Source organism: Triturus cristatus, chromosome 7, assembly GCF_964204655.1.
Source record: "Triturus cristatus chromosome 7, aTriCri1.1, whole genome shotgun sequence".
NCBI classification, from domain to species: Eukaryota; Metazoa; Chordata; class Amphibia; order Caudata; family Salamandridae; genus Triturus; species Triturus cristatus.
This window is the reverse complement of record NC_140590.1, coordinates 1,635,281,206-1,635,294,970: the sequence shown is the minus strand read 5'-3', so window position 1 is coordinate 1,635,294,970 and position 13,765 is coordinate 1,635,281,206. Positions and strand designations below refer to the sequence as shown.

At 50.1% G+C, this 13,765-nt stretch overlaps 1 long non-coding RNA gene across 1 annotated transcript; it reads left to right on the top strand.

Moving 5' to 3' along the window:
• The first annotated feature begins 448 nt into the window (after positions 1-448).
• On the top strand, positions 449-13,536 carry LOC146812594 (uncharacterized). Its single transcript, XR_014965963.1, has 3 exons — positions 449-470; positions 12,755-12,923; positions 13,469-13,536. It is a non-coding gene; the product is annotated as an uncharacterized LOC146812594 (long non-coding RNA).
• The last annotated feature ends 229 nt before the right edge of the window (positions 13,537-13,765 follow it).

Sequence of the window (13,765 nt, the reverse complement as noted above, 5' to 3'; positions counted from 1 at the left end):
CGAGGGGAAGAGCTAAGCGATTGAATGCAGGTGGCTTGCTGTGAATGTGAAGTAACAGACTTACAGTAAAGTCTAATGGTCTTTTCTCCGACTCTATCTTTAACAGGGGTTGGTATGAGTGGTAGAGGGCTACGCTCTACCCCTGTGATGAACGGTGGAGTCTCAAGAAGGGTAGGTGCTGGGCCAGAATTTAGTGCCTGAGTATAGAGAGTGGGATTGTGCATGCATGCTTGATTATTGTTTTTCTCGTTACTGCAGACATACCCAACACAAAGTCGCCCTCAAGGGAGCCACCCCTCAACTTTAGTTTACTATCGCCATCATGAATGGATGATCCTTCAGCTGACCTGTGCCATCACGGCTTGTAGGCTTGGTTAGATCAAGAGGTGGACTCCTCATACATCAATCCGATCCTGAGGACTGGTCAACGTTACACATTCAGGAAATCTATATCTATGCGGTCTCATTTGGTAAGAAATAGCCCAGAAATAAGTCCTACATGCACATGGCTACAACCTAGGCAGGAATTTTTTAAACGTTCATCCTGTCTTGGGTGTAAGTTTGGAGTCAACACCACACATTATACAAGTCCTTTCAGTTCTGCAGAGGTTGCAATTAAGGGAAGTTACAATTGCAGAACAGAGTATGCAGTGTACGTTCTGACATGCACCTGTGGCTTGAGATAAGTTGGGAGTACCAAGCTGCAGGTGCATGTCAGAATATTACGTCTAAGAGCAATTGCGAATAATGACACTGCCTACCTGGTGGCGCGGCATTTTAGGAGTACTCACTATAATGACTTGAAGTGTCTAAGTTATTTTGTAGTTGATACCATCCCTAAACTAAAGAGAGGTGGAAATAGAGAAAAACTGTTGAGGCAAAAAGAAACACATATGATCCTTGAAATGGACTGCAAAATACCAAATGGACTTAATAATATGGAGGACTTATACAATTTCCAGTAAGGTATCTTGTATTCCCACCACCTAATTTGATTAACATTGATTGCTAGGGGCAAAATGAGAGCTAAATAACTGCTGCAGCACAAATCAAAATGTAAATTTAAATTGTATTTTTAAATCTCAGGTGTTTTTATATATTACTTTTATCAAAGCACGAGCACTTTTTGTCTTAGAGGAAACATTGCACTTTTTTGGCACTTAGCACTTTAAATAGCATAGTTGCACTTTAAGCACATATTGGTGGATCATGAGGCATGGCATATGAGGGGTACAACTTATGAGTTGAAAAACACTGTAACATTGAACAAAAAAGAAAAAACAAACATTTACTGAGCAAAAATGAGAGCAATGTACATTGGGGGAAAGGAAGAAAAGTAAGGAAATAAAAAGGGCAAAATAAGTAATGGTGCAATTAGAAATATAATCACAACATGACTTTTTGAATGGGATAAACGAACAGAGCAGCATAGGGAGACCAGGGGGTCTATTAGGATGGCGGGCGCCGGCCATCCGCCCGCCATCGAAACCCGGAAAACTGCCGGTCTGATTAGCATCGCGGTCTTGACCGCCGCAGTGTGATTTTCCACCCGCCACTTTTCCGCCAGTTGCAGTCCGCCCCCTTGCCTGGTGGGCGAAGCTGGACCGCTAAAATTGTTGCGGATTAGGGCCAAACACCGCCGGCACGATTATGCAGTAGCCAGCCTTCCCATGGCGGTGGAACCGCCATGGAAAGGCATGCAGAGACATGTTCCGGGGGGCCATTCCAGGCCCCCAATGTGTTGGGGGGGTGCACTCGGTGTCCCTGTACCAGGTGGCAGGCACTGTGCAGTGCCTGTCACGAAGTGCAGAGATATGCAGGACATGCTCTTTTTGACTTGGGGGCAGACCGCCACAATGTCAATTGCCAGAATCCAACAGCCGCGATCAGATTTCGACTGCGGAGCATCCTAATTGGACCAGCGGTTATGCCGCGGTCCTCGGGGCCGGTCTTTTCCCGCTACCATGGAGGTTGGGGAGATTTTTCGACCGCCATCCTAATCGGCCCACAATGTTACTATGGTTAAGTAAAATACAATCCAGAATTTAAGCTGTGATTCAACAACAAGGCGAGTTCATAAAAGTACGATACGTAGGCTTTTAGACATGTGGTTACATGGTATCATTAAATGTCATATTTTACACTATAAAGGTCTATAGAGTAATAAATCTATAGACCGTGGCAGCTAGAGAAAAAACCATGTACATAGCATTCAATCCATGTATTTATATATATGTTTATATCTATATATTTATATATTATATATTTATTTATGCGTTTTTAATGCCAAAATCGTTTCGCCTAAACAAATGTATGCCTTTTAAATACTGCATTGCAGAACTAATTGAGCATAGTTCCCTTGTGTGTAATCAACATTAAGAGTCAATGTCTGAAGTGTTTCTTCTATGTTTAACATCACATGACACTTGGGGGGTGTGCAATCTAAATAATAAGATTATGGCGGCCTGCGTGCCGAATGTGATTAAGGGCGCTGCGTTGCCCGAAACTCGTCAAGCGGAGGAGTGTAAGGAATAAAAACTTGCCGTCCTACCTTTGGTGTCGGTTACTCTCTGTTCGCCGCAAGGACGTCGGAGAGTCTTATTTGGTTTTGATATATATATATGTCAGCGCACACGCACATATTTAAACATTATCATGTTGCGGGTTGCTGTATTACTAATGAAATGTGCAATGCTTTCATAATTTTAAACTGTTTTTCTTGCACTTTATCCTCACGTATATGTATTCAGTTATATGACAGTCGGCATATGCTAGCGCCAACAACATGCAATGGTTTTTAAATGTTGTCCATATTTGTAGTTATGCAGGTATTGAAAGGTTCTGTTCAAAATGTGCTATTTCATGCATACATAACAATAGAAGGCAGGGTATTAGCTGTCACTATTGTGATTGTAATTGGGGCCTGATATATGCCAGCACGCTTAACATGATAGTTACAGGTAGTCCTTCCTTGATGGCTGTGATTGGCAAAGCTCACACTATGGGGCCAATTCCGATAGCCGGTTGGACAGCTGTCCGTAGCCTTACCATGCGACCGACACGTACCCGGAGCCGGTCCGTCCTGTAGAGTAAGTACGATGCGCATAACTGCTAAAAACACGCCCGACACGTAGGCTGTGACTCAAGCTCCATTCTCCGTCCGAGCCGTAACTCCTAACGCTGAACCGAGTTGCCCGGAAGCAGTATCCATAGCATTTTCTGGCATGACAAGTACGATGCGTACTTCCTACGCGCCAGACGGGTCGCCACGTACGGCACGTCACAGCATCCGGAAAACAAGCATATCAGCTACGATTCGCACCACAACTCAATACACGGCTACGAGACGAACCAGCTTACAGCGGGTACAAGACGGAGCAACAAGCAGCGTGTACGACATGAACACATCATGAATACCATTGCGCAGGTCATACCAGTACTCTACATCTATGACTAGATCAGGAACCGACGGCGCAGGCGGTAAGTCAGACACCTACCACATAAACAAACGACACGTACCCGCAAAATGGCACACACACACAGGGGATCCATATCCTGGCCACTAACAACAGCCCACCATAGGGGTTGCATGGCCAGCACCACTAACACCCCCACCCATAGGGGACCTGCTGCCCATCACTACTGCCACCCCCAGCCATAGGGCTTATGTTGCCCATCACCCCTGCCACCCCAGCCATAGGGCTTATGTTGCCCATCAACCCTGCCACCCCCACTCACAGGGGACCTGTTGCCCATCACCACTTCCACCCCCATTCACAGGGGACCTGTTGCCCATTACCCCTGCCACCCCCACCCATATGGCTTATGTTGCCCATCACTACTGCCACCCCCAGCCAAAGGGCTTATGTTGCCCATCACCCCTGCCACCCCCACTCACAGGGGACCTGTTGCCCATCACCCCTGCCACCCCCACCCATATGGCTTATGTTGCCCATCACTACTGCCACCCCCAGCCATAGGGCTGAAGTTGCCCTTTACCCATGCCACCCCACTCACAGGGGACCTGTTGTCCATCACCCCTGCCACCCCCACCCATAGGGCTCATGTTGCCCATCACTACTGCCACCCCCAGCCATAGGGCTGATGTTGCCCATCACCCCTGCCATCCCCACTCACAGGGGACCTGTTGCCCATCACCCCTGCCACCCCCAGCCATAGGGCTGATGATGCCCATCGCTACTGCCACCCCCAGCCATAGGGCTTATGTTGCCCATCACCCCTGCCACCCCCACTCACAGGGGACCAGTTGCCCATCACCCCTGCCACCCCCACCCATAGGGCTCATGTTGCCCATCACTACTGCCACCCCCAGCCATAGGGCTGATGTTGCCCATCACCCCTGCCACCCCCACTCACAGGGGACCTGTTGCCCATCACCCCTGCCACCCCCACTCACAGGGGACTTGTTGCCCATCACCCCTGCCACCCCCACCCATAGGGCTCATGTTGTCCATCACTACTGCCACCCCCAGCCATAGGGCCTATGTTGCCCATCACTACTGCCACCCCCAGCCATAGGATGGGTGATGCGCAACACATCCAACATACTCCAACAACAGGTATGTCCGCAAAATACATCCCCCCTAACATCATGTCAACAGTGTGTAGTCTGTGACAAATGCCCACAACAGTGATTATGGCTACGAACATACAATGTAAGTAACAGCACATGTGTGACCAACACATGAGTGTGACATACACAAGGCAAGCATCAACATAGCACTGCGGCAATGTAAAAATAACACCCTCTCACTGTGTAGAACAGAAGATAAGTGTGGGCTTCCAAAATGCAGCAGATATTGAGCATTGTGGTGATGGGGACTAAACCCCCCCTCCTCACAGTGACCAAAAGGTAAGTGCCATCATGGTCAAAGCTGCAAATAACAAACAGCATGTATGATCCCTGATCCCAACACATTAAACACTTCTGGGTCAAACTAGTGGTTGTGTCCCCTTCCCACAGAGATGTGGTGAGGCTAACAATGCTGTAAAAACATAACACACTCTCTGCCATGTGCAGACAAGCACCACACATGGGGGCTGAAAATGCATACAGGGTACAATGACACAAGAGCAGAAGTGACCATCACCAAGCATGCACACATCTGCAAAATAGACACACCAATCACAACAACATGTGTAGACTGTAGGTGTCAGCTCACAAAGTCACATTCCATGCCAGCAATGGCACCTAACAACCAGGATGAATGTGCACAATGATGTGATATGACTCACAGGGACAGCATGCAAAATCACAGAAACAGCATCCAGACAAAGGCCCACGACAGCAATACCAATGCACTGGCGCAGATGCACAAACACAAACAGGCAAACTCACACTGCACATTTGACACAGCATGTGTGTGTGTGTGTCACAGTATCCCCAGGCAACTACACAACACATGAGGGGGGCTGAACCACAGTGACACAGATGTGGACACAGTGCCATACAAAAGTAAACCATCATTGGACACCCTCAGTGGGCAATCAGGCATTGGGAGATGAGAGGGAGCACAACAGACACATGTGACACAAGCTGGAATGAACACCAACTAACACAGCAGGAGACTGACACACAACAGCACTACCCCCAGGGACCAGACATAGGAGTGACACAAGCATGCATGACACCTCCACTGTGATGACAAAGGCATATGTCGTACAAACTGTGAAACCCAGACATGTGTCCTGTGCCACAAACGTACATCACACATACACAAACACAAATCACTCAGCATGGTCCCTCATCCTTGGCAAACAGGAGCTAGGGGACCATCCATGCAAACATTCACATCAGTCCACCCTCAACACCACACACCCTGAACTGCAACAATGTGTATCTGTGAAGCCCACATGGACAGGTGACATTGCACATGCACCCATGAGAAACACAGGAATGTTGGGAGGAACTAAGATGCACAGACACATCACACAAGGACAGTTTACAACCCTGGGGAATGACAGACATACTGCACAGTATGCTGTACATGGCCATGACCTCAAAGCTCACGTAACTTCAGAATCCCTGCCACAGTCCCAGGACAATGCAGAAGCCAAGGAGAACCACAAGGCACACATGCTGACACCTGCCAGCATCGCAGCCATGAACCCGACAAGTGGGAGCAGTCACACACACATACAAATGTCTCAATCACTGAAACTACCACCTAGGGACAACTACATGATTTAGCAAATAAACAGGTGCCTTGAGGAACCCTGACTGTGTCCCATCTGTGTCTGACAACATCATCACCACTCAGAACTGACAAATCCCAATGATGATACACCAATTAACAGTAGTGTGTCATGCACCCACACATCTGGTAGCCCATTGGAAAAGTAGTGGGATGAACCCAGTACCACTCAGCAAGCATCAACAACAGGAACATGTCAAGGGAACACTGTCTGTGTATGAACAGGGATGTGGACACACACACATGCTCATACAACACACACCATGGGCCCAGGCCATGTCACTGGACAACACACTTACTTGAGGGGACCCAACTCCTGTGGGAGCCCAGCTGTGCCAAACATATTCACCGCAAGTCTCACTCATGTCTGCAGAACAATTGGTCAGTCAGCCATCAGTTACCACGCAATGAAGGCTCTGGTCACAACAGCCTGGGTACGTGAGTCTCCCCTAAGTCATCTGCACATACCCAAAATATATGTCAAGCAAGTTGCACAGAGGACCCAGTTGCTACTATAACAATGATGCCCACACCTGTAGGTCCAGTGTTGATGAGCACAAAGTCTGTGGAAGTGACAAATTGGACAATGGGAAGCACATCATATGTGCATGGGTGCAAGCCAGAGATGTGACCATGCAAATGAAATGCTCACAGAGAGATGTCCACAAATAGTTGATCCTGACACACCCAGGTAGCTGCAAAGGATGACATGGATACCCACCAGAATAGGATACATATCTCATGGACCACAGGGAGTACCTCACAGCAACACATCAGTATTCAAAATTGTAAACAAAGCATCACAGGTGCAAGGGCATGTTGAACATCATCAACATAATGTACAGCTAAATCTAATTCACAGGGATAAAGAAAAAGCTTTATTCAGCATATTAAAAGTTAAACGTCTGTTCAAACAATAGGCCAATGGCCAGTCCATGTCCAAATGCCAAGGAGTGAAGTAGAGTGACAACTGTCACAACTTGCTTGCCTGCACTGCTAAGGACCGGGGTCATCCCCTCGGAGGGGCATACATGGGGGGAGCCAGGCACCGCAGGGACAGGATCAGGGCGCAGCAGTAGGAGGCAGTGAAGAGGTGGTGGATGCAGGCGAGACACTTGCAACTGCAGTGGAGCTGACTGAAGTGGTGGGTGCTGTCACAACTGTGGGGCACAAGTCAGATGGGGTGGGTGCCGGCACAACTCCAGTGGGCAGGTCAGATGGAGTGGATTGGCTCACCACTGCAGTGCCCAAGTCAGACGGGGTGGTAATGGACTCCAATGCAGTGCCTACATCCATGGGAGCGGAATGGGGGACAGGTGAGGTCGGCAGGGCAGTGGGGGGACACCGTCCCCACATCAGTGGCACTAACTGTCTGACCAGGTGTGGCGGAGAAAGTGCTAGGGGGGGATGGCCTTAGCATTTTGGGGATAGTGTATCTGTGGGTGGGGGAACCCGGGGCAGGGAGTGGCAGGGGAACCTCTGGAGTGGTGGCCTGGGGGATGGAGGACGGAGACTTTGCCTTGGAGCTGCGTGGTGGCGGGGAGTCTTGCTCTTCTGGCGCCGGGGGGACTTGTGGGTGTGGGTCTCTGTCTGACTGCGCCTGGGGGAGGGTGTCCGGGTGTGAGGGGCACTCCCCTCTGTGTGTGGGGACTTCCTCTTCCCCTTGTAATCAGGATCTGCTGGGTCGCTGGGGAAGAGGCCAAGGTCACAGAGGAAGAGCTTCTGGGGAGATGGGGTTGCAGGTGAGGCAAGAGAAGGGGGCTGGGAGGGAGAGGTAACGGAGGACTGTGGATAGGTTTTGGATGACTGTGTGTGTGTCTGCAAACAAGACACTGTGAGTGTGGTATCAGTCCCCTGCGCTTGCTTGTGTGCATGTCTAGACCTTGGTTTGGGGGTTTCTGTGCTTGGGACAGGTAGGGTGCTAGGAATCATGGGTGGTACAGGGGTAGGAGGGGTGTGGGACTGTTGGAGGAGGGACACTGCTGCCATCAGGGAGGAGGCCACGGACTGATTTGTCCTCTGTAGGGCAGACATGCCCGAGGAAATGCCCTCCATGAATGACACCAGTTGTGTCAACAGACCTGTGTGTGCATGGAGGACCTTCAGCATCGACGTCTGCCCTACATGGATCTGTCGAAGTAAGTCCACAGACTCCTCACTCAGGGCAGCAGGGGACACAGGGGCAGGGGGTGCAGTGCCTGGCACAAAGGAGACATGCTCACGAACACTGGAGCCCACAAGGACCTCTGGGATGGGAGCCGATGGGAGGGGGATGGTGGTGGTGGTGGCGGTGCCGGGGACAGCCTCGCTAGCTGGGGTTTGGTGGCTGCTGACACCCGCCTCCACAAGGGAGTCATCCTCAGAGCTGCTGTGGCCCTCAGCTGGGGGTGATGGTGCTGACGACTCCTCTGTGTGGCTCCACTCGCCCTCCGTGCCACTGGGTTCACCCGACTCCTCTCCTTCTGTCCCTGTCAGGCTCTGTGGCTCCTCCTGGTCCATGGAGCTGTCCCCTCCTGTGGCCGTGGATGTATCTGGATAGGAATAGGAAGTAAGAGAACAACATCAGTCACCTGCACTGACTGCACACACCACAGTAAGTACATCACATCACAGGGCAAGCCCTGGCATCATCAGCTGAACACAGCTCAAAGTGCCAACACTGTTTAGAATAAGACAATTGTCATTCTCAACATCAACCATGGCAAACATATCCCTCCTTGACTTTCACACATATGTCCGTTGCATGTTGGATGCTAACACCCCAATGTGCCAACATGCACCACCCACACATTAGTTGTACATGCAAGTGAACATGTAGGAGTATGTCACTATACACACAGCACATCTCTTGCTACTGACTCAGTACAGGTGTCCGGATGAAGGGATGGGCAGAGACTCATTTCACATGCTTGTGATGTATGCCAGCAACACACACTATGATGTACCCATGTCCTGATGGGCAATGCCACAATGGGGTGCATGGTGCACACTTGAACACAATGCAGGATCACTCATAGCAAGTTCAATGCCATGGCACTGGGATGCCCTGAAAGTCAGTCAACACTGTCTCCTGTCACAGGGGCAGGGCATCAAGACAATAACAATATGCACTGACTCACAATCCTAGCTCAGGGGTAAAGCTAACTCTGCACATGACCGGTGCACTTGCCCATCCCATGCAAACAACATATCCAGGACCCAGAAGACCCCACATCATGCAAATCATACATATGAGTCTCTGCAAACACAAATCCCTGTACACTAACACATCACAGTCTGCCATGCATGTAACCCAGCTGCATGAAGGACACAGTTGCATACACCATTGTGCACTGTCAGATGATCACACACCTATATGTCACACAGGTCTTGTCTCTCACAGTCACATCTCAGATGTCATGCTGACCCTCTGAATCATGGACACCCCAGTTGCACATAACAACAAGCCACACCCTAATGACACAGAGGCAGACACCTGAGGGCACATGTCACTAAGAACAAACTGCAATTTCATACACAGGAGTGGGATTACAGAGTGTTTCTAAATGCCTCTTAGGAGCTATGACTGGCCAGGTCTACATGAAACAGTGTTTGACCCTGGACAGTAGTCACGTGGCTAAGCAAGTGTGACATACTTGATATACATACTCCTGAGTCCCCAAAATTGGAGTCCCCTGCTGCTTAGGTTTGTTTGGAATACCCCAGCCACATGTTGCGAGTCAGACCAGCAATTGGTACACATCTCAAGGGCACACACAGATCACATGTCAGATCTCAGGCATTGTGTAAACAAGTGACCCACCCATGTAACACACAACAGAGTCACGGGAACAGATGCTGACCGGTAGCTGAAGCATAGCTGACTGCAGGGACACAGTGCCCTAGTGACACAAGCAACAGACTGTAGGGGCAACACCTGTGAAACAGATGAGGAGGGTGCATCACACAATTGAGGGACCTGAATATTTTACTATAAGACCTACGTAATGTGGAAGTGTGACCAGGCCAAAAGACTAATATTAGCATGTCAGACATAGCACACAGATCAGGCATGGACTTACCCCCTTCCTGCTGCTGTCTGGCCTTCAGCTACCTATCCAGGTCCGGGAAGACCACCACCAGTATCCAGGGCATGTGGGGAGTCAGGGTCCGGTGTCCGCTCCTCCTGCGTGGAGGTGACAGCTTCAGCTGGACTCTAGCTATCCTCCGGGTCCAGCCCCGAAGGTCCGCCACCTCTTCTGGCAGTTGCGGATCCGGCGCTTGTAGACCCCCACAGAACGAACAGCCCGGGCGATGGTCAGCCAGATCTCCTGCTTCTAGTGGGCATCAACCTGTGAGGATGACAAAGTGAAAAGTACATTAACACATATGCCCCAGATTTGTGCAGCACACATTTGGATATACATGTTATCATCACAAAGGGAAATGAATTACACAGGTAGTGCAACCATGGGGAAGGAAAAATCACTTGCATGTCTGACATGTTAACAATGCCTGGATAGTTTAAGCTTGCAATAATGCACTTTAGCAGCAGGAAACCTATTCATTACATGTACCCACACACTTTGGGGGATGAAAGTAGTCAGTGAGAATGCTTGCCACTGGTGTACACACTGCTAGTACTGCTAGTAAGACAACATGCATAATTAGGAAGTCAGTGGACTGCACACTCACCTGCTTCCCTGGTTTCCCATAGAGCTTGCTGTACTGTGGAAGGAGCCCGTCCATCAGGGCCTGGTTCTCCTCCTCAGTGAAGGCTGAGGCCCTCTCCAGAGTAGGTGCCATAGCAGGAGCCAGAGGATGCAGAGACAGCAGCAGTGGTAGCAGGGATGTGGTCCAGTAGCATGTAGTGCAGGCAAGTGATCTCCCTGGGGGCCAGCCATCCTTATATCTGTGCTGCAGAGGCAGACTCTGTGCTATGTGTCCCAAGTGATAGGTCCAACACGGTTGCATTCTATGAATCTGGCCAAACCATTTAAAAGTACGACTCGTACACGCCTTCCGCATCGTTCAAATCTTCACCTTCATGGAACACTTGAAATCGCAACATTGTTGTAGGCATCCAACTGAATTTCCAGTGCACAACTCATACAAGTTTTGAATCTGCATCCGTCTCCATGACAGTCCGGAGCCAATGTGTGCGCCTGACTCATTCAATTGACTGTACAACGCGTATTTTGAATATACACATGCACCCGTCTCCATACGATTCAATGGCCAAGGCATACGCTTGTCTCGGACCATGACTGTCCGACGCATAAGCATGATAGTCACCCGCGTCGGACCACATTGCATTCAATGGCAAAGCATTCGCATGGCTCGGACATGACCCGTGCAATGCATATGCATTGTCACCCGCGTCGGACCTCACTGCATTCAATGACAAAGTGTACGCATGGGTTGGACATGACCCGTGCAATGCGTACGCATTGTCACCCGCTTCGGACCTCATTGCATTCAATGAAAAAGCATACGCACGGCTCGGACATGACCCGTGCAATGCGTATGCAGTGTCACCCACGTCGGACCTCATTGCATTCAATGACAAAGCGTACGCATGGCTCGGACATGACCCGTGCAATGCGTACGTAGTGTCACCCGCGTCGGACCTCATTAGTGTGACTATTATACGGATGCAACACCCATATACTGGCCAGGGACACCTGTGCACACCTACCACACTACAGCATTGGCCACACAGTGTCCCATGGCATGTAAGGCTGCATTCCCTGGGTGTTTGGGGGGGCCACATCTGTTTTTTTGCCTGGCACTTTGTGCAGCCACTCCCAGGCTGTGCACGTGTACATGGAGGCTTTGTGTGTTGTGCACATTACCACTGTGATGTGCAATTGGACAGTAATGGGCATGAGTCACGGCCACAGTGTCAGGTTGGATATGTTTAGGACAGATCACATACACCCTGAGTCCTGGGGGTGATGGCATGTACGTCACAGTGAGACCTGTAGCCATAATACTGATGTGCACCCACAGTCTGTGTGCATGTTGTGTCTCAGATATGTCTGATCAAATCTTCCCAATGGGTGACAGTCTCCACATCCATGTGGTATATGCATCAACCTTGATGGGGTGTGTGTCTAAGAGACGTAAATGTAGGGCCGGCAGTGGCCACTACCTGTGGGACTTACACTTGCCTTGTGGTGTGTACGTGCTACACCATGTCCATTGCTGTGTTGATGTGGCAATACAGGAAGCCTGGGTTTCTGCATGGCAAAGATCTGTGATGCCTGGGAGACATGAGGCCTCAATTGTCCCTGTGGTGTGTGTTTGGAACGTTGCTGCAGCACATAGGTTGGGTGAAACAGCCAGATGATTGGCCATTGCACTACATGGGACTCATGTGGACATGTGGAATTGAGATGTGAGGTGGTGGTCTTGTAGGTGACATATGTGTCCATGACCAACAGTACACACCTCAGTGCATTGTGTAATGTCATGAACTAGCATGTGATAGTGCTCGTGGTCATGGCCACATGGGTGGATGAACTGACAATCTTCCTTTGTGCATCTCTGTACTGCAGCGCACCAGCTGTCCATCGGTCGTTCACAGACCTTGCAACCATGCAGGAACGCGACTGCATCAGACGGTACCGCTTCACCAGGCCACTGATTGCGGAGTTGGCGGAGCAGTTGGCGCCACATCTGCTACCTGGCCGGACATACCCTACAGCACTGACCCCAGAGGTGAAGGTGATGGCAGCCCTGCACTTCTTTGCTACTGGTACCTTCCAGTACACTGTGGCTACTGCTGGTGGGATGTTGCAAAATATGTTTAGTCGGGTGCTACACGATGTCTTGGAGGGGATGTTGCAATTCCTTGACATGTATATCAAGTTCCCGAGCCCAACTGAACTCCCTGAAATAAAGGATGCCTTTTATACACTGGGGAGGATGCCGAACGTCATCGGATCTATTGATGAGACACATGTTGCCCTGCTACCACCACAGGCACATGAGCAGGCATACCGTAACAGGAAGCACTACCATTCGATCAATGCTATGGTGGTCTGTGTTGCTGACATGTCGATCACACATGTGTGTGCATGGTTCCCTGGTTCAGCGCACAATGCCTACATTATGAGGAGTAGTTGCATTGCAACGCTCATGTCACAGATGCCAGCTCAGCATGCCTGGCTTGTCGGTGTGTACTGACTGTTTCTCATTGTGTGTGTTTGTCAATGTTGTGTTTCGCACTCCTACAAAACTCAGCTATTTGTTAATTTGTGTGTGTGTAGGTGACTCCGGATACCCCAACATGCCGTGGTTGCTGATACCCCTCAGGAACCCTGTGACACCAGCCGAGCTGTGCTACAATGAGGCACATGGTCGGGGCAGGAGGGTGATTGAGCGGACATTCGGCCTCCTGAAAAGCCGCTTTTGCTGCCTGGACAAAACCAGAGGGGCCCTCCCATATGAGCATGCAAAGGTGTGCAAAATAATCCTTGTCTGCTGCATGCTACACAACATGGTGGTGCGGAAGGAGGTGCCTCTCATCCAGGATGACGATGACCAACGTCCGGCATCTGTGGAGG